The sequence below is a fragment of the Euprymna scolopes genome, chromosome 21 (genome assembly GCF_053919585.1).
Source record: "Euprymna scolopes isolate OS-2025 chromosome 21, ASM5391958v1, whole genome shotgun sequence".
NCBI classification, from domain to species: Eukaryota; Metazoa; Mollusca; class Cephalopoda; order Sepiida; family Sepiolidae; genus Euprymna; species Euprymna scolopes.
The window spans coordinates 50,141,619-50,165,766 of record NC_136502.1 but is presented as its reverse complement, the minus strand read 5'-3'; the positions used below and the strand labels follow the sequence as shown (position 1 = coordinate 50,165,766).

The 24,148-nt window shown below is 33.7% G+C and overlaps 1 long non-coding RNA gene across 2 annotated transcripts; it reads right to left on the bottom strand.

The window, feature by feature from the left end:
• Positions 1-7,180: 7,180 nt before the first annotated feature.
• Positions 7,181-17,517, bottom strand: LOC145242263 (uncharacterized). Of its 2 annotated transcripts, XR_013862680.1 has the most exons (4): positions 15,662-17,517; positions 14,822-14,915; positions 10,676-10,725; positions 7,181-9,295 (listed from the first exon to the last, which is right to left on the bottom strand). It is a non-coding gene; the product is annotated as an uncharacterized LOC145242263 (long non-coding RNA). The 2 variants fall into 2 exon arrangements; XR_013862679.1 differs by lacking the exon at positions 14,822-14,915 and having other exon boundaries at positions 15,662-16,471.
• Between the last annotated feature and the right edge of the window lie 6,631 nt (positions 17,518-24,148).

Below are 24,148 nucleotides of genomic sequence, written 5' to 3'. Positions count from 1 at the left end.
ATTGTGAATACAGGGGACATACTTTTCTCCCTTTTCGTCACTTTCAGCGTAGCAGCAGCAGCAGCGATGGATTTTTTTTTGGGGGGGGGTGTATTTTTTTAGTTTACCGACCTCGGCATTCACCTCTAATTTGTCGACTTATACAAGTTTTTGGGTACGCTGAGAACGAATATCGCATTTATTTTTTGCGTAAACGCGCAGTTATCCATATTTGAAGATATTCAGTATCCAACGTAATTACTATTGTTTTTGCTGGCGGCCATCTTGTTTCTCATTTAGGAAAAAAAACGCCAAATACAGCCAAACGGAGCCTAAAGAGCCAAAACACCGGACATTTTAAATGACAAGAAATATTTTTCGTAAAATAAAGTTTTCACTTCATTTAAGAGTAAAAATATTGCTGTTAATTAAGTTTTCACGAGCTGTTTACGAAAGCATATTTTATGTTTTCGTTCTTTTTTTTTGGGGGGGGGAGTATTCAAATATAGAACTTGTGTACTTTAGCAAGTGCTTTCTGCAGTTTAATTAACCGTTTTTCCATGGAGGGGCCGGGGCGCCACAACACACCCGCCGCCCCGCCCCGGCCCCCGAAAAAGGACGAAAAACATAAAATATGCTTTTGTAAACAGCTCGTGAAAACTTGATATCTTTTTTTTTTTTTAGATCAATTAACAAACAAATCGTAAATTTGCGACGGATTTGATTAGTTGTGACCTGCATCCCTAAAAAAAAAAAAAAAAAAAATTAGTGGTCGAATGTTATAGTGAAAGATATTTACCTTTTAATTTATATTAATAAATATTACTCTAAGCATTGTTTTTAATTCATGGTGTTTTTTCTTTACGTTCTTTCCTTTCGCTCAAGATTTCTTAGAAATTCCCACATCCCCCTCCAATAAACCTTACTTTCTTTTGCGCCAACGCCGGTGGTGGGGAGGGGGGATTCCAATTACATGTGGCATGTTTAGCTTCTTTTGGTGTTTTTTCGTTATTGAAAACAAGATGGCCGCCATGAAAAATGATAAGGATTACGTTGGATACTGAATGTCTTCAAATATGGATAACTGCGTGTTAGCGTAAAAAAGAAAGAAAAAAAAATGCGATATTCGTTCTCAGCGTATCCGAAAACCTTTTAATGTAGACAAATTAGAGGTGAATGCTGAGGGGTCGGTAAACTAAAAATTTACCTTTTTTTTTCTTTGGCTAAAAACATAATATCAGTTCTACTCCATAAATTTTCGACATGACAAGTAAGTACTGTTGTTTGTGCTAAAAAAGCACATACTTTAAAAATAGATGTTTTTCATTTTTAAGTATTTTTTTGTTTTGTTCAAAATCTTTTTCAAAGAAAATTGCAATAAAAGGTTTTCTAAAAGGTTCGATTGCTAAAATTGTTACGAAAAAGTTGTCACAAAACAAATATATAATAAATAAATGTTACCAAATGCAACGTAAGTTACTTTTCTACCTAACTGAATAAGTTTTTGGTGTTTTATTTAATGGAAAATGTTTATTCAGTTAAAAAAAAAAAACAAGTAATATTGAGAGCTACCGGAGAACAAGAAAAAAATGGCTGTGATGTCTTTGAAGTCTCGATAAAGACTTTAAAATAAGAAATAAAACAAAATGGTGATAAAAACCCACCCAATGAATGTCATGGTAACATTTATTGGGTGGTTTTCTACCGCCATTTGATTGGAGAACACAGTTCTAGATTTTAGGAGCCGAATGTCTGGCTCACAAGACAGTTTGTGATAATTAACATTTCCTTTCATCTCCCAGACTCTGCCACTTGGTCCTGTATAGTCTTTGAATGGCAGCATAAACCGCCTTCTTCAACCCTTTTTTGTCACCAAGATTAGTTTAACATAACACTTTTTTTATGGAAATCAATCAGACAAGACATGAAGCCACTTAATGTAAAGACCTAACATACCAATAGCGGCATCTCAATGCATATGTGAATGACTAAGTTGGTGCACGAGATGACATCACGGTGGATAGGGGGAAAAAAAAAGCAGAAAGATGAGGAACAACATGAGTGGGGAGAGCGATTTTGGAAACATCTGTAAGTGTGAGTGGAACTTTTTAAACAAAACAAAAATAATCAGACGACTGTTTGCCATAGAGCGAGTTGCAGACATGCAGCGGAAAGAAAAGCAGAGATTTAAAAATCCTGTGTGGCAGCAACTAGATTTGAGCAGATTTGACGCGTGAGGAAAAACAACATGTGTTCAACACAACAGAGTTTTATTAACAACAACAACAACAACAACAACAAGAGACTTGTAAAAATGAGATGCAGAAATTGTTTGGAAAGTACCATGAATAAATGCCTTTTATTTCAACCAAAAATTGTTGAGTCAAATTTCTTTCCTTTTCTTTATTTCTTTGCAAGGTTCATATACAACTGTAATGTGGGCATTGCTTTTTATCTGCATCATTATACTTCAACCCTCTCAGACCCACACGCTGTCTGATACCACCACAAAGGAACAAACAAATAACACATATATAGGAAAGAAACGAAATTGCAACGCTGCATTTTTTCTTTTTAATGCAAATGAAATGCATTTATTTGTGGTTTTTTCAACATAACTTATTTCATTATCTTTCAAAAGTCTTTTCACACACACATGCTTTTTAAAAGTCTCTGGCTCCAGCCAACTGATGCTGGTACCAACCAGCACTTTCTCGCCCTCATATTTGCACATCTTTGCTTCTCTCTTCAACCACGTGGTGTATTTTTCTCTCCTTTTCTTGTGATGCAAGCTTGTGCACATTTGCTAATTTTCAAATGTATTTTAATAGCTGCTAATGATTTTGCTAGCCAGCCTCATTTGGTGCAGTGATTAGAGTACTTGGAAAAATCATTTGTGAAAGTGATATTCTCCTGAAGGTGGAAGATTTAATTCTCAATGTGGGCAGTCGAAAAATACAATTGCAAATTACTTAGGATCTTTATCTGGTCATGGCTGATGGAACAAGAGCATGCTACCATCATGAAGTAAATAAAGGGTTCCGTTTGAAATTCCATCCAAATTCCCGAGTTCAAAAGAAACATTCCTAAGTTTGACAAGAAGAAGATTGCATTGATCGAAACATTGTGAAAATGACACTCAAGATGAGAACAGTAGTCTGAAGAATCCAAATAATACTGTATTGTTGTATTGTGTATAGTGAGTGGGTGTGTGTATATATATATATATATATATATATATATATATATATATATATATATATATATATATATACTAGCAAAAGTACCCGTCGTTGACTGGGTTTAAAAACAGCCTACAGAAAATGGACTCTGATTTATGAAAGTATGATAGGTTATGAAAAGGAAGGGTTGTAAATTTGGGTTGAATTTGGGGGTATCAAAACCAAAGCCAAATATGATGAAAGTAAAAATAAAATAGATAAACCCTATAATTTATTATACCATACCTGTTCACACTGAAACACTTATCACAATATTCTGTCGATCTATATTAAAAAACCTTGTTAAACTTTGTGACATATTTCCATTCTATGGAGGTCAGGTGCGAACGAACACCTCATAATTTTATTATACCATATTTCTTCAAACTGAAACATAACATAATTATCAAAGTATACTTATGCAGATAGATATGAAAAGTCTTTATTAAAGTTTGTGCCAATTTCCATTCTATGGAGGCCAGGCATGAACGCAGACCCCACAATTTTATTATACCATCCCTATTTAAGGTAAAACATACTTATCAAAGTAGTCTTATGTACATTTATATCAAAAACACTTGTAAACCTCCAACCTCCAATATATTTTTTCAGTTTGAGAATCAGACTGGAACTAAAATATTGCAGAATTCAAATCTGCATCTTTTTTTTCTTTTGGTAAATCATGCTTTATTTTGTTTGAAGAAAATTTTTTTCCATGAAACAACATCTATGATAATGAACTTCTAGAGGCTTCCTGTTTTGTCAAAGTTCTTGGTCTGACCTGAAATAGAAGACATATATTAAATCTGTCGCCAGAAAAATGTTTGAGTCATTTTACAATGCAATCCTCTACCTGTATATGAGCCAGATAGTCCTAAAATGGAATATTGTTTCCATATCTGGGCAAAAGCTCCTCAGAGCATCCTATCTTGCATGACAAAGTTCAAAACCGATTTCGATACCTAGGTTTCTTTCCTGTAACCTTTTTCTCACAAAAGTCTGTTTCTGCTTTACCGTTATTTTCATGATAAGTGCTCGTCTGAGCTCCAATCTATGATCCCCCTTTGCCAAACTTTCACAATAACAATCGTCTAGCTATAACGACCATCAAAAGTTTCCTCCAGTCTCTATCTGTGCCCAAACCTAAACACAAATGCCATGAACAAAGCTTCTTTCCTAGAACTCCCCACTAGTGGAACTCTGTTCCACTGGCCTGCTTTCCAACTGACTAAAATATGGTCGTTTCAAGTCCAATGTAAACAAGTTCTTATTGAGCCGCTCCCTAAATAATCCATTTCTGTTCCATTTTCACCACTAACTCTTAATACGCTGTTTTCTCAGTGACTACTATACACTCATTAACCCCTATCCTCAAGTCGCTTTTAAGCCTTGATAAGCAGTAATTTCCATGTAAAAAAAAACATATATATATAAAATCCATGTAAAAAAAAAACATATATATATAAAATCCACAGACAGTACTGTTTTGTTATTTACAGTTCATCAGTGCAGCTAGACAAGCAATTGCTTCAAGCCGAGATCAAAACCTATCGAGCTGAGAGTCTACACCTCTACCTCTCTTTCTATACACATCTATATATACCTATAAAGTTGAGATTTTTTCTCACTCTGACATTGATTTTATAAAAGCCTACTTCTATTTAAAAGATATTAAAACAAACTTCCTAATATACTCAGTTATCAATATGCGAGAGACTAAATAAAATTAAACTAATCTGCATATTCTTTGAAAAACGAACTTTAATTATTTATTTTTTATGTTTTTTTTATTAGATTATTTGTTTCATTTAACTATTATGCTCAGTTTTATTTGTAACAGACGAAATTGTAAGGAACTGTAGCAGCCGATACCAACTACATCACAGGCAGAAACTACTTCTCACGACTTCGAGATTTTAAATCCATTTCTCCCTGGATTGTCCAATTACAAGCCAGCTCTCAATCATGTGACCAAGTATATAAAAGGTGAAATCACAAACATTTAATTCTCTTTCAACCTGACCCTGTCTGGGAGAAGACTTCGACTGAGGCTTAGCCCCCAGGTTGAATGTGAGTACTACGAGGTAGCTATGGCTTTCTTCAAATTCACATTTATTTCCACGTGAATTATATCATTCTACAGGACTACCCAAACGAACATTCTTTGTCATGCTAAAGAACATACAACTCACACTCACACACGTAAACACACTTAAGACTTTGCCCTTTCTTTCTCTTTTATTGGTTTTCTTTGTCCCGGCAACTACTAGCTATAAACATATGTAGACTGGACTGTTCTCTCCTCAACAATCCAGCAATATGTTTAATCTATCTTTACTCAAAAACACTTCAACCTATTAACCCCTTTCTCTTTTCTACTAAAGCTACTAACGAAAATGACAAATAAAGTTGTTTATTAATATAGAATGAAACTACATTGCTTTGTCTCATCATTTCCAGATTTTGGTGAACCCGACGTAATATGAACACGCAACCATTCCGTTTTGTCCATTTCTAAAACAAACTTGACACTATTATTTTTTTTTTTTTTTAATTTTTCTTATCAGTTTCTTCAAGCTGGAAATGAGGCATCCTACCGGATGGCAAACATTCATTCAATAACTCAGATATTCCAACTGAGAGATTTTTTTAAAGTTCTAACTCTCTCTTCAAGTGTATTTAAATCTTTCTTGCACTTGGTGCACCAGGTAAATTTTGTAGGTAGTTTTTGGAATTCTTTTTCATGAATCCAGTTGCTCCTATAACTGGAAAGATGGAAATCTAAAGATTCCATTTTTTTTTTACAAGTCATGCATAACATTTTGGTATTTTGTTATCTTTTATCTGTTTAACCTGGCATTATTGGGGATGCTAACTTCTACTAAGGTTGCTTCTTTCTCCTTTTTCTCCCTTATCATTATGTCAGATTTTATGGCTCGGTTTTCTAGATACTTGGCTGTAGGAATTGGATGCTCATAGTGGACGATGTACAACTTATTTCCTACTGTTCTTTCTGGTATATGTTCCCAGGATTTGCTGCATTCGAAATTCAACGTTTTAGAGATCGTCCAGTGGAAATATTTACACACTCCATTGTGTTGGATCGTATAACAGCCCCCCCCAGTAGAACCTTACAACTTACACTCTACTTCCAATGTCATTCTGTTTTTCTTCTTTTTCAGTTTGTGTTTCTAGTGACTTTTTAAACTAAAACTCTGTATCAAATTATTTCTTATGCCTGTGTCAACATGTGGATTTTAAGCACAGACTTTTGCAAGAATGCCAAACGACAAACATTGCAAAAATATCTTGTGTGCGTTGACATATGACTCGCGTAACTGCGTTTCCATGAAAACATTGATCCACAAGTCGTACAAAGAATCAATATTATTTTTTTAGATTTACATCTGTAAACTGAATCTGCTAACCAACTTGTAATACATTTACTAACCCGAGAACTCTAGTCTATTCTTACAATGTAATTTATGCCATCAAAGGCTTCTATTTTGGACACACACACACACATATATATATATATATATATATATATATATATATATATATATATATATATATATATATATAATACGGCATAATCACATTTGACATGCCGGTTCCCGTCAGATTACCGAAGTTAAGCAGTAATGAGCCTGGCCAGTACCAGATGGGTGACCATTTGGGACTTCAAGGTGCTGTATGTAGTCTCTGTTTCGGCATTGTTTCCAGTCCTGGATTTCTCCTTGCCACTGGAGTCAAGCAGAAGTGTTGTTGGAGATTGTACAACCCTTGCCACACAATTACATACGCAGCTGCCCCTATAGAGGTATCCTTTGTCTTTCGAGACAGAAGAAAGGCATTGATATATATATATATATATATATATATATATATATATATATATATATATATATATATATATATATGTGTGTGTGTGTGTGTGTGTGTGTGTGCACGTTTATAGGAAAAATATGCTTATTCAATTATATTCCACACTTTATACAAATGCTTTTATTTATAAAGCTCAATGTATGTTAACTATAACTACAGAGCATATACATGTAAATGAAAAAAGTCTATTCTAAATTTCAAGACGTAACAAAATGTTCAGTGCAGTTCTTTCGGGCTTCTTCCATATTACAATGTCTGGCTTCATGGCTTCTTTTTTATGTCTCTACCCACCTGGATGTCTTTGTCATTAAACATGTGACCTTTCCATTTGATGTTATCAGTGGTAGTCCATGTTCACAGATGTTCAATGGCATGTCAAATCGCCTCTCTCCACAGATCTTCCAATGGAGGTATTTACATACTTTGTTGTGGTGGACAGTGTAAAAACCATCAGTCAATTATTATGCATACTCTCATCGCTGCCATCTGTATTTTGTGCCATCTTGGTCATCCAAGGATAGCTTCCAAGTATTTCTTAAGTTTTGTTTATTAGGCCAGTTCCTCCTTTCACAACCGGTATAATGTGTATTTCTTACAGAGACAATGTTTTTACATCATTTTTCAGGTCCTGATATTTTGTTATTTTTTCAGGTTTAGCTCTATTAAGTAATTTAGAATGGTGACAACAATAATGAATGTAGTTCTGTTGTGCTCGTACTATATTAGAATATCTAGCTTCATGCCTTTTATGCATCTGTCTGCCTGTACACTATGAATGTATCTTTTTAACCGAGATTTGATTGTCATTACTGAGATCACTGTTGTATTGTGTATAGCCTTCAGATTTTGTTTCCACATAATCTAAATAGAATAACCTGAATAAGAAAATATAAGGTTTTCCATTTGTATTCCTTGTCGATTAATAAATTGTTGTAAATTCTAATTTAGAGTTGAAATTGATTTTCTTATGAGATTCATTCTATAACTTTCCAGACTTTTTTGTATAGGCATTTTTATTGATTATACACACATGAAACTCTAGTAATTTTGAAGTAATCTCCTCCGGCTGCAATGCCCTTGTTGTACCATTCCAACAACTTCTGGAAAGCCCCATGGAAACCTTTTGTGTGAGCATCTCAATAACCCTCGTCACAGCCTCTTTTATCTCCTCAATTGTCTCATAACGGCAGCCTCTAAGTATTTCTTACTTATATGTCAACATGTGATTTTTTCAGCATAGAATTGTGAGACTGCATCTACATGAATATGTCAATCCCAGAGTCATAGAAATAATTGATAATATTTATTTTCAATCTACATTTTGAGGGTTTACTTTGAGGTTTTAAGAAGAAAGCATATCTTAAAAAGATATTGTAACCTTTTTTATTCATGTAAAAAAAAAAAGATTTCTTATGCATGTGTCAGCATGTGGCTTTTAAGCGCAGAATTCTGCAAGAACGCCAATCCGCAAACCTTGCAAAAATATCCTGTGTGCGTTAACATATGACTTGTGAGACTGCGTTTCCATGAAAACGTCGACCCACAAGTCATACAAGAATATGGTTTCTCTCCACTGTGTGTCAACATATGTGTCTTCAGATTTTGTTTCCATGCAAATGAAAATCCACAAATGCCACAAGCAAACGGCTTCTTTCCACTGTGTGTCAGCATGTGATTCTTCAGTGTTGTGCTCTGTGAAAAGGATGCGTCACAAAGTCTACAACAAAACGGCTTCTCCCCTGTGTGTGTTAGCATATGACGTTTCAGATTTGAACTCCGTGAGAACGCTGTGCCGCACGTGTTGCAAGAATATGGTTTGTCGCCACTGTGCACGCGCATGTGGCATTTCAAGCTGGAATTCTGTGAGAACGCAGATCCACAAACTTTGCAAGAATATGGTTTCTCTCCGGTGTGTGTTCGGACATGTTTTTTCAGGTTGCAGTTCTTTGAGAATGAATATCCGCAAACTTTGCAAGAATATGGCTTGACTTTTGAACGATGAGAAGTCTGCGAGAATGTTCTCTTGCGATCTGTGTGTGTTTGCACGTGTTCTGTCAGAGAGGATTTTTCAGAAAATGTCAATTCGCATTTTTTGCAAGAAAATGAAGTCTCATCAGAAGGTTTCGCCATTTTTTTAAGTAGCTTTTTTAAAATATGGTCTACCAATTATTTCATAACCCAGCTTGTTCCTTTTCAACAATTGACATCTGTAAAAAGAAAATTAATTAGTATTATTTATCTTTAATGTAAATTTTGATAAAGAAATCATATCTATCTACTATAATATAAAAGGAACTTTGTATGTGTATCAGTTCATTCTGTATAGACATTAAAACAGCTGGGCCGATTTTTTTTTTAAATTTTGCACAAATGTTTTTATATGACTGATAGTGTTCTTAGATAGGTTTTGTATGAGAATGTTTTCACTAAGTATCGATAATTGAAAAAGTCAAAGGTGATATCGGGTTTCCCTGCTTATTCAATGATAAAGTAAATTTTCGTATAAATGTCCATAGAGTGTAAAGACTAAAGGATAAAATAAAGTTCCACTATAGACTCTTCTGGACATATTCATAGAGAACAGGATCCTATCTTTATAAGTAAAGAAACTAAAAGATAAAGAGAATGAAGGAGGGGGTGCAAAATGAAATTACAAGTAGAAAGATCCAGCATAAAAATCAACTGTAGGTTCTTTGAAATGACAGGGGTGCATTCAGAATGTTTCTATTTAGAGCACAATTTTAATTCAAGCCATTATATATAAAAAAATAATTTTATAAAATCAGCATTAGGTTCTGTACATTGCAATGTACAGGGTGGTCAAAAAGTCAGGTAACATGTTAAAGGTAGAAAAAACAATATGATCCATTATAATCTCTATTCGTTTAATATTATTTCTTGGATGAAATTTTTCCACAACGATGGATTGGTCGCCATGGCCAGCCAGATCTCCGGATCTTACCCCTCCTGATTTCTGGCTTTGGGGCTATGTAAAGGATAGCGTTTATGGCAAGAAGCCTGATACAATAGCGTCTTTAAAGTTATTTATTGAAGAGGAGATTGCGCGGATATCAGCTGACATGATTACACGTGTTACACAATCAGTGGTTAATCGCTTCCAGCGATTGATAGAGAGAAATGGACGACAATTAAAAAAATAAACATATTTCATGTTTGTTTCATTTTATATTTCAATGTATGGTACTTAAATATACGTGTATTGCTAATATCGTTTTTCTTTAAAATGTTACCTGACTTTTTGACCACCCTGTAGACTAAAATGTATTGTGGACTATTCATCCCTGTGCCAGAATAGGGTTTCTCTCCAAATGTATTTTTGATGATTGCAGTTCTTCAAGAATGAGAAGTCTGCAAGAATGTTCTCTCGCAATCTATGTATATTTGCATGTGTTCTGTCAGAGAGGATTTCTCAGAAAATGTCAATTCACATTGTTTGCAAGAAAATAAAGTCTAATCAGCAGGTTCTGCCATGTCTTTTTTTTGTTTTTAAGTATAATCCACCAACATGACCAACATGACCAACATGACCAATGAAAATGTCAAAAGCAAACCCACTTTATACTTACTTGTCTTGTTTCTGTCAAATGTGTAAGTATGCCTTTCCTGCAGTTAACATCTGTAAATACAGAAAAAATAATATCATGAAAAATATAATGAATTCATAATATTTACCTTCAATCAATAAAAGGATTCCTATGCTTTGTCAGAGAGGATCTTTTAGAAAATGTCAATTCACATTATTTGCAAAAAAAAATGTCTCAGCAGGTTTCGACATGTTTATTTTTTAAGTAGCTCTATCAAATTCATATATATATTTATATGTACAGCCTGTAAAACAAAACAAAGTCTTGTCAGCAAGTTTTGACATCTTTTTTTTAATAAAAGTAGCTCTTTTAAAATATGATCCAGCAATTATTTGATAGCACAAATTGTTTTTTTTTTCTACAATTTACATCTGTAGATAAAAAATAAAAGAAATTAGTATTATTTATCTTCAATGTACATTTTGATAAAAGAATCACATCTATTATTATATAAAATATCTTATGCCACTGAAAAGCTGATTCGTGCAAGATGGTCCAAAAGCAGTCTGAAGCATTCCATACGTTTCTGTAGCATTTTTCCAAGTTTAAAACAGAATTTTATTGCATATCATTCTTCTAAAGTGTCCTCACATCCAAATTGCATTTTTGAAATTCACCAGCTGTGACAATTAGGCTTTAGTAGGGTGTATTCCAATTCCTGCTGTAGCTGTTCATTTGAACCTAAAATTATAATAATTGGTCAGTAATCTCATAAGATGTATAGCAATAACATACAAAATTTTCAAAAGTTTACAACAATTTTAAATGCCTGGACAAAAAAGTCTGGAAACTTATTGATGGCAATTTGTATTTTTATGTCAATCCTAAGAATAAGAATAACAGCTGCCTACAAGTTATGTCAAACCGTCACATCAAAGAGTGGCAAATCAGCAAAAACTTTTACAATGACTAATATGTTAAATCATCTTAGAAAGGTTCATCCAAAACAAGCAAAAGTTGCAAGTAAGAAAAGGAAGCTCAATGCATATTCAGGGACAAACATTCCAGGAACAAGTGGCTGCAACTACAAGCCTCCAATGAAACACGAAACTACTATAGAATCAATATTGGCCAAAAAGAAAGTTTGGAATATTAATGATCACAAATCACAAAGGATCTATTAACTGATAAGAGAAATGTTTGCTGTTGATATTCAAACATATTCTGTAACATCTAACATTGAATTTATTGCAAAACTTTAGTTCAAATTACAGCATTACATCAAAAAAATACTTCATAGCAAAATAATTTTCGATATATTTACAAAAGTAAAACAAAAATTCAATTGTCTCTTGCTGAAATTAGCAGCATTTTATGGACTACAGACATTTGGATGGCTACAACAGACAATGCTCCCTTTCTAAGTTTGACAGATCATTGGCTTTCAAATTACTTCGAACAGTGCAGAGCTGTGCTTAGAGTTGTTCCATTCCCTGGTACACAAACGGGTAAAGAATAAGTGAAGAATTGTGCAATGTGTTTAGTGAATATAAAATCTTCAATAAAGCTTTCTTTGTCTTGCAGGATTCAGAAACAAATATGGTTGCTGATGTCAGCGAATGTTGTTTAGAATCACTGTCATGCTTCATACATAGATTGCAATTTGTAATAAATGACTCAATATTTTCTCAACAGGCTGTTAAAACGATCATTACATCTAACAGAAATATAGTCTCTCACTTTAATCACTCCTCATTAGTAATTAGCAGATTAAATGAAATATAGGATCAGCTTAATTTAGAAAAACTCATTCAAGATTTGACCACATAGTGGAATTCAACATATATATGCTAAAAATAAATTTAGAACAAAAAGCTCTTGTAATGTATACTGTTGATAAGATTCCTACCATAACAACTTACCAATGATGACTTGTTCAAAAAATTGTCCAGTTACTGAGTGCATTTCACCAAAGAAACAAGTCACAAAACTTCAACCATATTAATGATAACCACTAGAATTTTAGCTTCGCGGGTTTCTTTCAAAAGCTGTCCAATCTAATTCTGATATTTCTGACTAAGTGAAATCTTTACCACTGTTGAACAATTCAATGAATCAATAGAAAGTAAATTTTCATTCTATTTAAATGATAAAAACTTGTGTGTCTACTTTCCTAGATTCAAATTTAAATTTCAAAAGAATGACATTGAAAACACTATTAAGAATTGGATTCTACAACTTTTAACTTTCTACTGATGATAATGAAGTAGAACTAGCAGGATACAATTCTTCAAGCTCTGTTAAGTCAAGAAGATCAAAGTGAAAGTAAAACTTTATCTCTTTCAAGCTTGTTTGATGAATTAGCTTCGAATAAGCCTATAGTAAAAAATTAAAACTTAGAGCAGGTAGAAGATGAGTTAAACCTGGAGATTGCAACTGAAACAGAAATACAAGAATCACAATATGAACTCAAAAGGAGTAAATCTTTTATGGTTAAGTGCACAAAAGAATTTGATTATTATGTAGTTTTACCACTACTCACAAGAAGTGATGATCCATTTCTATAGTGGAAGAAGACACAAGAAACCTTACCACTGCTGTGTAAACTGCCTTCAAAATATTTAAGCACATCACCTTCATCTGTGGAGAGCGAGAGGCTCTTTAGTATAAGTGGTAATTATATGTATGAACCTACAAGGAACAGGCTGTGTCCTGAGAATGGAGAAACTCTAATGTTTCTACATTACAACTTAAAATACTGAGGAGACTATGAGAGCAGAAGAGGCAGGCAGCAAGAATAGAAGTAGAGCAGCAGCAGCTTATAGTTATTCACTTAAAGAATTACAATTTGTACCTTGTAGTTGGTTTGTAATTTCTTTTTTTCTTATCTAATTGTTTAATTATATTGATTTAAGAATTGGAAATTGTACTTTGTATTTTTTAATTTTATTTAATAAAGGCAAAAAGCCATAATATTAGCCAGACAGTTAACAAATGTTTAGTTAAATTAGCAGTTACTATGTTAATGTGTCAAATCTATCTGATGAGTCACTTGGCAGTGATGAAATAATTTAAATTTAATAGAAAAGAGAAAAGTAATTAATCAGTAAATTAATCAGCAAATCAACCGAGTGCAATTAATCAGCAAAGTGGTTAATTAGGCCGATTACTGATTACCTGCCGATTAATTGGTATACCCCTAATTTGAGCCCCATAAATACAGCAACTTTGTAAACAAATATTTTCTTTTTTGCGCACAAGGACTATGACAGATAAGGAAGACATTTTTGGATAACATGAATAGATTAGCCTAATTAATCACGAACAAAAAGAAAACAGATCCAATATCTGGAATATTTTTGTTCTTGTGTTTGACCAACACTGCTGGGGAGCCATGATTTAATATACTGTTTTATATTAAAATCCTTGAAACAGTGTTCCATGGAAAACAACTGATGATCCCTGAAATAACATTAGGATTATTGTGAATTTGTGAAAGCAAATTGATTCAGAAATTTCCGGAGATTGACTTACGGGCAAAATAATTTTCCAATGAAGGATTAAAAGAATTTTATATATGCATATATGTATTATTAAATAAAATAGACTTTTTTTTTTTTTGTCTATTAATTCTATTTTTGATCATTTTCAACTTCTGAATAACGGTCTTCACTTCTATAGGTGTATCAGAATTTTTGTAGGAATTTTTGACACCCCTAACACGAAACTGCGAATAAAATATTAAAAAAAACTCGTAATTTCTCTTTTAAAAGTGGGTTGTTTATTTTTTTATGGAGTATACTTCCAAAATAAACTACTAAAGTTGTTTTAAAAGTAATAGAAATATTTTTTTTATTTAAAAAAAAAAACAGTAATGAATTTTACGAACTCAATATTTTTCAATTTTTAAACTTTAAAAATCTATCAAAATTTTTCTATTCATTCTATTTTTACGATATTTTCAGGGTCAATGTGAAATTTTATGCTCTTTCCAATAAACCGAATATAATATTTTAGACAAACGTTTTTTTTTAAATTCACGCTCCCCCAATTTTCAAGTGTCTATTAAAAAGTAAATAATTAATTTACTCACCAAAGTGTTATATATCATAAATTGAAGAGAAAAGGTCAATAAATAATATATTCAAATTTAAAACAAAAAAAAGTAGTGTTTTTTTAAAAATTTACCTGTTAAGTTCGAAGTTTAAAAACCCCTTTTTTTTTAACCACGTTGTTTGTTTTTTCTTTTGCTTTTCTTTTTAATGAAACTTGGTCCTTGCTCCTTTAATTGAAAAAAAAATTAGGGCTTGAATTACATTTTTCGAGTAGTTATAAGCTTGGAAAGACAGGGGTCGAATAATTCACGGCTCCCATTTTGAAATGTCTATTAAAAAGTAAAAATAGTGTTATATATAATAAAGTGTTATATATCACAAATTGAAGAGAAAAGGTCAATAAATAATATATTCAAATTTAAAACAAAAAAAGTAGTGTTTTTTAGAAATTTACCTGTAAAGTCCGAAGTTTAAAACCTTTTTTTTTTTTTTAAACACGTTGTTTTTTTTTTTGTTTTTTTTTTTTGTTTTTTTTAATGAAACTTTGGTCCTTGCTCCTTTAATTGAAAAAAAAAAAAATTAGGGCTTGAATTACATTTTTCGAGAAGTTATAAGCTTAGAAAGACGGGGTGGAATTATTCACTATTTTTCATGTCAGGAACTGGCTGATATAATCGCCATATTTGTTGCAAGTCCGAGTACTTTCCAATCAATGCTTCTAGTATTTCAAGTTTTCGTTTATTATTTCTTCAAATATTGATGCGTTGTCAACTAAAATTTTCTTAAATTGGGACAAGAAGTATGAATATTTTGTCCGATGGTTAAATATTTTCGGAGCAATGCAAATCAGCTATCATCGTCTAGAAAACAGCGGAAGTAATACTACAGTGGAATAATGCTTCGAGAAATATGTCGGAATGCCAAGTAATTTTAAAAAAATGGTAAAATAAAGCAATTTAAATATCATACTTACTTTTTAAAGATGAGTGATGTTTTTTTTTTTTTTATCTAAGTGGGAGATGAAAATTCAAAATGCCGATTAGAAAGCATGTCCGCAGAAAAATACAAAAGGTTGAAAATAAAGAGACGTGAATTTCAAGAAAAATGGCGATAGCTTTCTACATTCACCATTTATTTCTTTTCAAATATTAATTGGTAAACCAGAATAACGACCGATTCTAAGTCCGCAGTAAACGGTGTTTAATCAGAATTGGTTCCGATTAATAAATACTTCCTTTTTGCTTCAAAATAAATACTCAAATAGTGTTATATATAGAAACCCTATGGCAATCAGGCATGTTAACTTTTTCTAATCAACAAAGCTTATGATTAAACTATGGCGACTTTTGTTAAGATTCGCATTTCTTTGTTTACAAAGCCATTCAACGGAAGTGATGTCAGGCAAATATTAAGGTACGGATGACCAACATTATATAATGTAGTTTTTTTGGTATTATTATACAAACACCGTGACAGCGAATTAGTAAAATCTTTTACGTAGTATTCTGTTACGTTTCGGTGTGCTGAACACGAATCTGAAAACTGGGTTAGGGTTAGGGTTAGGGTTAGGGTACATTTTTTTCTACTAATTCGCTGTCACGGTATTTGTATAAATTTACCGTTTTTTTAAGTATAAAAATTAAAGTTTTTTTTTCAAACAGTCTTTATTTGAACTTTTATAAGAAAATTATAACCTTCACATTAAAAATATGTTCATGAACTATTTTTTTTTCTATCAAACATCAGAGATGTTGGTAATTTTTTTTTTTTTTTTTTTTTTTGACATCAAACATAAAGATAGAACTGGGTACTTGTTGAGGAGTGTGGATGGACCGTTTGCTTTCCACGATCCATTATGCACAGAAGGTTTTCAGTGGTCTATTTAGCCGATGAATTACGTCAAGTACGAATTGGAATACACAGCTAACGTACATCGTACATATCTAAACTAAATTTCTTTAACTTTTTTGTGCGCTATTCATTTCACAACTACATTTCTTTCATTTTTTTTTTTTTTTTTTAATCGAGCGTGTTTTCTGTTTTGACTTTTTTTTTTCTTTGAGTAAATTTAATTTATACTTTTATTTTGTACTTGGTTTTATTTTCTTTGTTCATTTTAAATTTATTTTTATTTTGAAAACCTTCTGCGCATGTCTAAGGGAGCGGCGGGTCGTGGAAAGCAAATGTTTGCGCATTTGGTCCACATTCCTCATCAAGTGCCTAGAACTGATATAAAAAAATATTTATGAACTGTTTATTATTATTATTATTATTTTAATATGTTATGAACTGCCTTTTTATCAAACGTCATAAGTGTTGGTATATTATTGGTAAATGTGTAGTTTAGCGGGGTAAATTATTTGACAGACAAAAAGTATAAAAACTATTTACTTTTATATAAAAATAAAATACATTAGACCGAAAAGGCTGACATAAAAAAAGGAAAAATGTTATTATTTTTTCATCATTTTGATTAGACTAAACGTACGGCATTCGAGGCCACTATATTGCTTTTAAAATTTGGCCCTTCTAAGGTTTAACAGATTTGGCCTCTTTTACGCTCTTTCATTACAAAAAAAAAAAGAAAGCAAAAAATATGGCGGCCAAAAACACGGTTCTATGAAAGAGCGTAAATATTGAGAAAACTTGAAGCACTTACGTGCGACTCTCAGGAAGAGTGGCAGCAAAAACCTTTTGTGTGGGTGATGACTCTTTTTATATTGGTAGTTGTTATGTTTAACTTATTTGATTGGCCAACTAGATTATAAGAATGATGGAGTGAACTGAATTTTGGTGGTGATTTCGATACTTATCGAAGACATTCCAATAATAAAATCTATGTAAGAACACTGCCAGATACGTAATGTACATTTGTGTGAAATTTCATAAAAATCAACCCCGCCATTAAGGAGTCCAAAAGGAACTCACTCACACACACACACACACACACACACACACACACACACACACATACACACACACACACACACACACACAGAAAGTTCCTTTTATATAATAGTAGATTGATGCAGCATAATCACATTGACACACCGATCACCGAAGTTAAGGAATGATGAGCCTGACTAGTACTGAATGGGTGACCATTTGGGAATGCTAGGAGCTATATGTACAGTGCTAGGACATAGAAATTTCTAGGTTGGTAAGTATAAGTATCGATAATCAAAAAAAATATATATATATAATAAAAGAAGGAACACATGATTTTGATTAAAGTTAACACTTTTATACAGCCTAAGATCACAAGTGCATTTGAGAAGTTTTATTATTATCCAAGCAGAAAGGTCCGGCATATAAAACCAACATATGATATGACTGGGGTGCATTTGAAATGAATGTTTCTGTTTAAAGCTTAATTGAATCATAATATTTTACTTTTTTCATTTTAAACTTAAATCAAAGCCATTATCACCACACAAGCAGAAAGGCTAGATGTATAAAATCAACAGTAAGTTCTTTGGTATGTCAGGGGCACGTTCAAAATGAATGTTTCTGTTTAGGGCACAATTAACCCGTGATACTTAACTTTTATATTTTAAACTTTAATTCAAGCCATTATATATAAAAATAATTTTATAAAATCAAAATATGTTCTCCGCAGTGCAATGAAAACTACAATTTATCTGTGTTGTTACAGTTCAAACCTCTCAGACCCACACAATGTCTGGTACCACAACAAAGGAACAAACAAAGGAAACAAATAAAAATCCAACTCCGCATTTATTCAGAATTCCTCCGAAACAACTCATTTCATCAGTCTTTTTGCACACACGTGTGCTTTTTAAAAGTCTCTGTTGCCACCACTTCATGCTGGCACCAGCTGCTGTTGATAGTTTCACACGTGCCCATACACCTTCTGTTACATAATATATTGGGAAGTAAATCACTGTGGGGAGGCATGTGAAGCTTCATCCCAGTGCATCACGATAGTTCCCCAACTCGAGCAGGCAACAATTGATTTGATTGAAAAAAGAGCGGGTTTACTAATTTCTATGACAACAAAAATATAGGAGTGTGAAACATTCGTTGATCATCATTCAATCCCGGGCAATGCCAAGTCTTCCTGCTAGCACCAACAAACCCATCGTAAAACAATTTTTAATGAATATATAGTATTTGTTTCTGACATTCTCTTCTGGCTGTAATCATTAATGCTTAACATTTGTCGAAGTATGACAATATATCCAAAAATAAAAAAGTGAGATTTCGCCTTTTTAGGTGAATACATTAAAAAAATAGGCGGCAAAGACAGAGTATAATTATTTTTAAATGAGGGCTTAGATTCACATTGAATTTTAAAAATAATCAAGAATTTCCAGGCCAACAGTTTCTAACCAGATAGCGTTTAAAGAATATGTCACAATTTCTTAAGGGAGATAAATTTCGTACCTGTCAGGTTAATCAGGGGTATTCATATCGAGGGTGGACAAGTGTTATGAGTTCATCAGAGCACATTTCAAAAATTATTTCTGTTGTAAAACAGAAACATTGCAGTGGAGGGGTACAGACTTAAGTTCAGCTGACATTACGGGACCTATCAGACTAGAGACTTGAGAATATTTCTGTCAAACTCGAGAATTTTTCTGTTAATTTCGAGAATTTTTTTGTTAAACTCGAGAATTTTTCTATCAAACTTAAGAATCTTTCCATCAAACTTGAGGATCTTTCTGTCAAACTCGAGAATCTTTCTGTCAAACTCGAGAATCTTTTGTTAAACTCAAGAATCTTTCACTGAAATTCGAGAATCTTTTTGCCGAACTCAAGAATCTTTCTGATAAACTCAATAATCTCTCTGCCAAACTCAGAAATATTTGTCAAATTCGGAAATCTTCCTCTCAAACTCAAGAATTTTTCTGCCAAACTCAGGAAACTGTACAGAGTTCTGACCTTAATCCATGTTAATCCATGGGGGTAGCATGCTGTCATGCCGTCAGCCATGACTGGGTAGAAGTCCTAATTAATCAGCAATTGTATTTTGAGTGTCGTCCGCACTGAGGAGTTAACCTTCAACTAGCACAAGAGTGTAACTTACTACTGAAACTTGGAGGTTTAAGGTTCACTCCTCAGTGCAGATGACGTTTAAAATACAATTGCAAATTACTTATGACTTCTATTCAGTCATGGCTGATGGAATAAGCGCATGCTACTCCTGTCAGGTTTTATGAAATGTTTGAACTTCCATGTAAATTTCCGAGTTTGATAGTCCGGTGCATTCAGTTCATCACAGCACTTGTAAAATATATAAAAAAAAATTCTTTTTGTGTGTGTGTGTGTGTGTGTGTGTGCGTGTGCGTGTGTGTGTGGCTTCCTTCTCTTTGGACTCCTAAACGGCTGGAACAATTTTTATGAAATTTCACACAAATTTACTTTACGTATCTGGCAATGTTCTTAAATAGGTTTTGTATCAAAATGTCTTCAATAAGTATTGATAATCGATAATCAAAAAAAAAAATCCGATGAAAGAAGGAACAAGCGATTATTACACAAGCAGAATGGTCCGACATATAAAATCAACAGTAGATTCTTTGATATGACAAGGAAGCGTTCGAAATATTCTATTTACAACACAAGTGAACCATGATACTTGACTTTTTCGTTTTAAACTTAATTTCAGACCATTATCACAGAACAAGCAGAAAGGTCAGATATATAAAATCAACAATATGTTTTTTGATCTGACCCACGTTCAAAATGAATGCATCATTTTAGAGGACAATTGAACCACGATGCTTAACTTTTGCATTTTAAACTTTAATTCAAGCCATTATTTCTATATATTTATAAAAGTGAAAGTGTCTGTCTGTGTACATTTCCCTACACAATAACTCCGTCAACTTTCAGTCTACAGACTCGAAATTTGATATACAGGGTATCGAGATTTGGGAAAATCTTTGTAATCAGTTTTCGGCCAGAGATTTGGCTATTAATGGGAAAAAGTTCAACGATTTGACCTTTGAGAACTCTACCAAACTCCTCCGCCAATTTTGGGTCTAAACACTTGAAATTTTAGATATAGGTTCTTTGGACATGGATCTAACTTAACTTAATTTGAGCCCAAAACAATAAATGTTAAGGGGTCATAATAGGGGTCAAAGTTTTTTAAAAAATTGACCTCTGCGGTCTCTACCAAATTACTAAAGACAATTTCTGGTCTAAACATTTGAAATTTTACATAAAGGGTATTCAGAGATAGGGTAAGCCTTTTAATCGGTTTGAGTCGAAAATTTGAGCTACAAATATATAAATCTATATAGGTATGTTTGCATGCCTGCCTAAAACTTTCGACCGAGGCAACGGATTTTCACAAGATCAGTATCATTTTGAAGCTCGACCTTTCAGACGACAAGTATCGAAAAATTGGCTAAAAACATTAATTTCTTCACCCTCAACTGGGCACTTTTCTACAGGGAGGGGTTGCTTTTTTCGACGATATTTTCGAAAGTCATCCCCTCTTTTCGATTGTCTAGCCTTAATTTAAACCTACATCACTTTCGGTTTGGTGGTGGTCGTAACAGCAAAGACATTACGTTTTTTTCATGTTCTTTTCCTCCTTCAGGGTACGGGTTCGAGCCTGCCTTCCTACTACCACTTTTTCTTTTGCTCAACACACACCTCAAAACACCCGGGCAACGACAGGCACCCATGCTAGTATAAAAATAATTTTATAAAATCAAAAGCATGTTTTCTACAGTGCAATGTAGGCTACACCATTTCTTAAGAGAAAAAATGTTATACGTATTTGGTTGGACGTCAAGCAAAGATCTTTCTGGTGTGAACACAAAAAATTGTGTGAGAATTCTAAATGAGCCAATATTTTTATGGAACAATTCCGGTTTCTGATTGGTTGCTGGCAGAACGTGGCTCCATTTTATTGATCAGTTTATATCCCCAGTGTCTATAAGTAAAACCTTCGAATTTTCTTTAATCATACTTTCCACTTCTTTTTTATGTTAGAGGATGAGTCTACTTGCTGCTTCGATTGGTTGGAGACTTGACAATGAGCCCAACAGATGTAAGTCAGGAACTAGTCCATTTCCATGTCGGTTTGAAATAAACCTCCTATAGGAGGTCCATCCTCCCAGGCTTAGTCACCAGGCTTTTGGCAAATTTATTGCTTGTTCCCGATGGGAATGCCCAGGCAATTTTTGCTAGGCCAAAATGTCCCTTCTGTAGAGGTGCTGGCTTGACATCCCCACCTTCTGACTTTGTTTTACATCTTGCTGTAGTAGGCAGGAAGAAAATATCTACTCTCCACTTACATAAAAAAAAATATTGAAACATTACGTAAAGTGGCTGAAAAGAGGATCACTTCCCTATGATCAGAAAAGAGTGGTCTCAGCAATTATGACAAGAACATGTTCTGCCACATATAAGTAGACTGTGTGAGCCACCTGGAATCCAATTGTAAGGTTCTTCTGGGAGATGGCTACTATACGATACGATACAATGGAAATTGTAAGTATCTCCACTGGATGTAAAAAGTCGAATATCGAATGCAGCAGCAAGTCCTGTAAACATGTTTACCAGAAAGAACAGTTGGAAATAAGTCATACACCATCCAATATGACTCAAATCCCTACAGTTAATAAGAGTTTATGTCCCTAATGATGTTGGGTTAAATATAGCTAAAAGGGAAAAGATAATAAAATACCAAGGTATTATGTATGACATGAAAAGAAACTGGAATCTAAGGAAGATCTCCATCATTCCAGTAATTATAGGAGCAACTGGATTCATGAAAAAGAATTTCAGAACCTACTTGACGAGTATTCCTGGTGAACTAAGTGCAAGAGAGATTCAAACAACTGCAATTAAATGGATGGTAGAATCTAAAATGATCTCTTGGTTAGAATATATGAAATAGCAGGTGAATGTCTGGTATCCTGACAAATATACCCAGTGAATCGACGTTGATGCAGTAATATCTTGAGATACGAATGCACTAAGATACAATTTTTTAAAAATAGGACAGAGTTCAAAACTTGCTTCAAAACCTAATAGGTGATGCCCTTTGTTCTTCTCTGCAGTCTCTTTCATCCAGAACAGACGTTGTGAACCTGCATCTGCTCTATTGTTATTTTCATGTTAAGTGTTCCCCTCATCTACAATCTATGGTTCCCCATTGCCAATCTTTCACAAAAACACTCGACCAGCTGCAACCAGTATCAACAATCCCCCCCACTCTCTATCTGTGTCGAAATCTAAATGCAGATTCCATGAACAAATCGAATTGCTGATTACAATATGGTAGCCTTCAAGTCCAATGGAAACATATCACGCATGAAAAGGAACCCTGCTGCTATCTCTGGTGGGTTTTCACAAAGCAACAACTTTCTAGGCAGAACTCGGCTAAATGAACCATTGTGTGTATGGTGTCAAAATTGGCCTACTTTGCCAAAACTCTCCTTCCCCAGCCTGAAATTAAATAAAAGTATAATGAATGACAACCCAAATAAATAACATGATCAAACCAGACAACCACCCAAACAAAACCAATTTGCCTCCTCCCTTGAGGTTCCCATTCATAAATATCTGTAGGCTTAGAAGTAATCTAGATGGTGTTGAGTCTTACCTCTTAGTAAACTCTCCGGATATCTTAGCATTAAGTGAAACAAACTTGCATTGCTCAATTTCCTTTAACTACAGGTTACCTTCCTCACTTCCGTAATGACTCGGATAGATATATGCACGGGCTTGGAGTCTATATTTGTAGCACCCTCCACTTAACTAGAGAGCAACATCATGGATCGGATGACCAGGCATTCATGTGATTTTGACTAACATTTTATTATTGCGTTAGTTACTTATATTTTCTCTACTGTTCTCCCTCAAATTAGGACTATACCCTAATTGATCATGTTTCTGACTGTATAGATGCAGCACTCTCCTTAGATTATAATGTCTACATACACGTGTTTGGTGACTGTAACGTCCACTTTAAAAATTGGCTTAGTTTCTCAGGTTGCACAGATGCAGCTGGACACTCTACTTATAGCTCTGTAGCTCATTCCCTCACATAGACAGTAAGGTTCTCAACCCACTTCTCAGATCGTGAACACCAGCAACCTTCACTTCTAGACCTATTCCTCACTGCAGTACCCAATGATTGTGTATCTAATGCCCACAGTTTACTTGGAAACGCAGACCACCTAGTAGTATTAGTGGACAGCATACTTAAATCCCAAGGAGAAAAACCATGCTCAAAACAACAAAGTACTACAAAAGGTCTGACTGGGAAGCCATCAGAGAACACATCAGAGATGCCCCATAGACCAATATCTTCTCTTTTCCTGCTGAACAGTGTGCCAATGAGACAACTGAATGGCGCAAACCGGGCATTGAAGCACATGTTCCCACACTGATGTATTATAGCAAACACCACTTACCTCCATGGTTCACTATAGATTGTGCAGCTGCTATTGCACAAAGTCAGCATTCATTC